Source organism: Onychomys torridus, chromosome 13, assembly GCF_903995425.1.
Source record: "Onychomys torridus chromosome 13, mOncTor1.1, whole genome shotgun sequence".
NCBI lineage: Eukaryota > Metazoa > Chordata > Mammalia > Rodentia > Cricetidae > Onychomys > Onychomys torridus.
The window spans coordinates 12,128,388-12,134,387 of NC_050455.1; positions in this window are offsets into that span (position 1 = coordinate 12,128,388).

Genomic DNA, 6,000 nt, shown 5'->3' on the forward strand with positions numbered 1-6,000 from the left:
TGGATTTCCTTGGGAATGATAAATAGAAGAGATCTCCTGGGTAAACTGGGGGCATGGGGAAGGAGATGACAACATAAGGGATCAGGTTAAGTGGGCTGGGGGCAGAAAGGAGGGGGAGAGTAAAGAAAGGAATGTCTTGATAGGGGGTCATTTTGGGGTTAGGGAGAAATCTGGTGACAGGGAAACTCCCAGGAATCTACAAGGATGACCCAAGGTAAGATTCCTAGAAATAGTGGAGAAGGTGCCTAAATTGGCCATATCCTATAATCAGATTGTCGTCTACCCCAATTGTCATCAGAAAGCCTTCCTCCAGTAAGTGATGGAAACTGATGCAGAGGTCCCCAGCCAAGCAATGGGCCAAGCTCCATGAGTCCTGATGAAAAGAAGGAGGAATTGTAGGAGCCAGGAGGATCAAGGTCATCACATGACCTTGGTTTGTGGGAGTTCATGGACTCTGGACAGAAGGCCAGGGAGCCTGCGTAGGACCAGTCTAGGCCCCTTGCATGTGTGTGACAATTGTGTAGCTCCATCTGTTTGTGGGCCTCCTAGCAGTGGAGTCAGGGCCTGTTCATGACACTTGAGCTGGCTTTTGGGAACCTATTGCCCATGCTGGGTTGCCTCACCAAGGCTCGATGCAGAGGGAGAAGACAGGGAGAGGAATGCTGGCAAGGTAGGCAGTCAGACAACAGTGTCTAAGACATCAGAGTAATCTTGTGGAAGACATGAGAGAACACTGACTGGGTCCTCATGTCCTGGTTGTTCAAGAGTAAACTTCACATTTATTCTAGTGTTTCTGTTTTAATTTTTGGAGCTATTTATATTATATTATTATCACATATTTTGTGATATCAACTTTAAATTTGTTGTGAGAAATGACTTGCATAAATACTAAATTAGAAAGTGAATTAATATAAATTCAATAAAAATATACCCTGTGAAATTGCTGTGATTTAACAAGATACCAATATTAATTTTTACAATTTGGATAAATTTTTATTCTCTAAAATGGTTTTGGTGTAATCAGATCTACAACATTGCGACAGCACATTTAGATACTGTCCTTTCTTGTTTTGTAAGGCAAGGTTTTAAAATGTTGTCAGGCTGTCCTTAGATTCACTAGGTATCCCAGGTTAGCCTTGAGCTCACTGTGTCTCTTGCTTTAGACTCTTTAGTGCTAGTACGTGTATAGCTCATATAGTGTCTTTAATATAGTATTATTCACCTGGTATGGCAAATCAAAAATTCAAGGTCAGCCTGGCCTACGTGGAAAGACCCTGTCAAAATAACCAAAATGAATTAAAAAGTAGAGGAAAGGCAGAAGAGGGGAAGGGAGAAAGGGAAAAGGGTAGCAATAAAAGAAAATAGAATCAATATCCTAGAATAGATTGTGATTTGGGAAAGTAGCAGATTCATAACCTGTTTTTACATTTTGGCATCACTAGCATTAGTAATAGTAGTGGTAAAGGTTAAGGAGGTCGTATATGCTACAGCATGGCACATTTGGAGGTCAAGGGAAAACTTTGTAAAATTTGTTTTCTCTTTCTGCCTTTATCTGTGTTGCTGGGACTGAAATAAGGTCACCAAGCTTCCCACTTTACCTACTAAGCCATCATACCATCCCCTCACAACCTGTCAAAGTCATGGTTCCCATACCACCAATTCTTTGTGAAAATAAATCAAAATAAAATACTGTAGAGTTAATACTTATTGTTAACTTGATTGGCTCTATAATCTCCAAGGACATGGATCTCTGGCCATGATGATAGAAAAGTTTCTAGATTAGGTTATAGTTTGAGGTGGAAACCCTACCCTAAATATAGACAGCCCGTTTCATGGGTTGGGATCCCAGAATGAGTAAAAATGAGAAAGTGAGCTGAGCATCCATTTTCGTCTCTCTCTGCTTCTTGACTGTGGACACGATGTGACCAGTTGCTCCCAGCTCCTGCTGCCATTCCTTCCTGGAAGTGTGGAAAATACCCACACCCTGTGAGCCACAGTAAACCCTTTCTTAAGTTCCTTTTGTCAAGAATTTCACCAAAGCAGAGAAGAAGGAAACCAAGTAACTAATATATACAAAGCAAGACTATTTCTGCTGACTTTGACTTATTATGAATGCCAGATTTCTGTCTCATCTACTCATGCATAAACATCCTATTAATACCACAAGCCTCCTCAAATTTTACAGTATCTGCATTTTTCAATTATTCCTTTCTCTTCCAAGCAGTAGAAACTTAGCATTCTAGTATGAGACTTTCATCAGTCAAAATAGTCAATTAAAAATATACTCATCATTCTCCTGCCTCTGCCTCATCAGCATATCTGACCAACATGTGTCCCCCCAACAGATACAAGATCAAGTCATATAAAAATTTCTGGGTGCATGGGAGGAGGGTTCATGAAGCCCCACCCTAGCTGAGGAGCTATTGGTAGTTGATGGCTGCTTAGGGAGGGAGGGAGAGTCAGTTTTCTTCAAGGAAGAGGTGCCTGAGAGGCTGTCTTACTCTAGTAGAGAGTCCTCTCCCAAGCACAAGTGGGACTCAGTGGAAAAGAATGAAACAGTACCAAACAAAACCCTTAAAGTTAGGAGGAAATCATGGGATGGGGTTGGGGTGGCGGGAATGTGGGTTACACTTAATCAGAGCATATTGTATGCATGTACAAAATTCTCAACAAGCCTGCAAGTCAGAAGATATGTAATGCACACATATCACAAGCAAACCTCCTGATTTGTCTTTCAATCCAAATGATAAAGCAGTGAATTAAAATGGAGAAGCTCTTAGCTTTGCTATTGCCAAGATGGATGGCAATGGCTACTTGCTAATTTCTATTTATTCACAGTTGCTTCCCTTTCCTGGAAAGGTTTTGAGCAATAACTACAGCAGTCTCCACTACCAACCATTTACTGATTACTATCATAAATCAGGCGGGGCACTTTCCCGTTCTCAAATCTCTTTGATGAATTGTTCTTACCTCATTTTCATAGCCATTGTGACTTGGATCACACAACTTGCCCAGAGCCACACAGTTGGTAATGAATAGAGTAATATTCAAACCCAGTGTGATTCAAATCAGCACACTTCACAATAGTTTACTCAGCCTATTTTATAGGAATATACAAAAGATTATTACTGGAAGATAGCTGATAAGTTATTGATTCCTCCACATGTTTTTTTTTTTCTCTAAGACATCAACAAAGTAAAATGGACATAACAATCCTATAGGAGTGGGAGGAAAGAGTAAGAATGTAATAGCCTTTCCTTCAAGTGGGGCTCCAGCCAAGAAATAGATAATGTGGTGGTTAAATGTCATTGACAGTTGTACTAGGTTTAGACTCTCCAGAAAAACACACTTCTAAGTGGATCTACAAGAGGGTAATTTATGGACAACAGTGTCCCATAGGTTGGAGTTCTGGATTGAATTAAGAAGAAGAAGCTGAGCTGGGCACCAACATTCAACACAATCTGCTTCCTGATTTCAAACACCCAGCTGTCTTGTGGTCCTTCTTATGTGCTTTTCTTGCCATGATGGACTGTATCCCTTCTCAGAAAACATACCAGGATAAGTTCTGCCTCCCTTGAGGTGTTTCTTCTGCCACAGGAAGAGAATGGTACTGATACAGAAGAAAGAAGCAAGTGAATTCACTGCACAAGTCTAGCAAAGGCACTATGGACAAAGTAAGAGCTGGGGGGTGGGGGGGGGACATCAGGAAAAGCTACCAAGTGCAGAAAGGCTAACACCATGATGAGGTCTGGGGGGGGGGGGCAGTGTGTAAGGACCTCAGAAGCATCACACCACTCTGCAGGTTAATAGAACTTTGCACATTCACCAGAGAAGCAAGTTCTTGGGGATTCACCCCTTACCTTCTTTTTCAGAGACATCACTCTGACTGGTATAGGTTAGTAGAATTGGGGGTTTGTAGAGATCAGTATCCTTTCAATCAAGACTCAAAAATACCCTCAAATTCTGGGTAGATTCCCTACTCTCATATGTGTAGAAATGCCCAAGTATCCTTCTGGGCAAGGGCTAAAGAAAATATTCTGAATCCATGTAATCAAATGTGGACCTATACTTTGGATGAGGGCTTCAAGGGAACATCAGAAATGTGGGGAAAGAACCCCAAAGTAGAAGGTGCATGAGCATTTCTTCTTAATCAAAACCTGAGAAGATGCCAACTATCATAGGGAAGTATTTAAACCTAGCACAATATAATAGGAATTGCATCAAAAGGATTCCATCTGAGGGTGTGACTTAGCCTCTCTCCATGGTTAAGTCTCTCCCCAACATAGAAAGGGCGAAAGCACAGAAGAGTTTTGTCATGCCTATTGCCCTCCTGGAGAGGCACAGAGGACACCTGAGATGGCAGGAGTATTTTCAAAAGCTGCCTAGTTACAGAACTCACAGTCCAAATGTCTGTGTCACTAGATGCTGAGCAGCACAGGACAGAAGACATATCACTTACATTCATGACAAGACACTGCACATGGGGAGGAGAGCTTTGCTTGCATTCTGAAAGGAGTGAACACAAACAATATGAAAACATATTAAATATCTTAGCCTAATTTCAATCAACTAGATACAATTATAAAACCATCTGTCAGAATTGGTGTTCAAGTGACCAATATAATAAAGTTACATTTGTCACTTGAATGATTGGAGAGTTTCTACCTAGAGAGCTATATACATTCTCTCTCTCTCTCTGATATATATATATATATCAGACATAATTTTCAATATCCATAGTCATATTGTTATTACTGACAAAAATTTCAGTTTATAATTCTAACAACATATACCAAAATAGCCTACTGTGTTAATCAACATTATTCAGTTTAAACTATAATTTTTCTCTCAGCACACATATTTTTCTTACTCAGCATCATCAAAAAGCCAAGTTTCTATATCAGCAAATACATTCCCAGTTATTTTCTCTCACTTGAATCTGAGACTAATTCTAATTGATCATACTTAAAAGTTTATCAATTTTACAGAAGGAATCTACAGATATTATCCCTGATGAAACCCCTGTGGTGTATCAGCCCAAGCAGCAACTACTGTCTTGTGTGGCCTTCAAACTTTCTATCTGCCAAAACATGCGATTGCCAAGTTAATTATAATCTAGAATTCCCATTAAGTTTATGCACTGGTTACATTACAGCCTTTAATATTTAATCATAACTTTTAAAACAAAAAAAATTCATTGCCATAATACTCTATTTCCCATTTGACTTTCATAAATTAGATATATAAATCTAGTGCTTTTCCTGCTTCTCAGAATTTAACTGAAATTTTCTAAATAATGAGAAACCCTTTCTGCTTTGAATGAACACAGCATACACCAGGTTTCAGCCTCAAGACAGTTTTTATGACCAAATCATCAGACTCTGAAATAAGTTTTTATAATAGAAATGTCACTTGTTTACTGCCAAGGCAGCACATACAGGACCTTTGTCTCATTAATTATTGTGGGTTAATAATATAGAGATTCCAAAACAGTTTCCGATTTTAACATGGCAAATGCTCTTCATATCTATTTACTAAAATTTATGAAAAGCTTCTGCTCTGGGGTGTGGAGAGCTGATTCCGTGGTTAAGAGCACTCATAACCAACTGTAGCTCCAGTTCCAGGGCATCTGACACCCTCTTCTGGCCTCTGTGGATGCTGTATATGTGGTGCACAGACGTACATGCAGGCAAAACATCCATGCACATAAAACAAAAATGAATAAATCTAAAAAAGAAGTTTCAACTCCAAGCTGCTTTTCTCCTTCTAAGATTTGTGCAAGTGACAGAAAAAAGCTGGGACAAAAGGATGCTTCTGTGCTGGTGTTTCCTTTCAGGAAACTGATAATTGAAAAGAAAAAAAAAATGAATATTCTTTCCAGATTGCTATTCAGGGGTTACTTCCTTATTTACATGCTAGGGGGCTTGTATTTAGCTTCTATTCTTTTGTGGCATATTAAAATTCTTTGTTTCCCATCTCAATTAATCTGCAATCTCATTT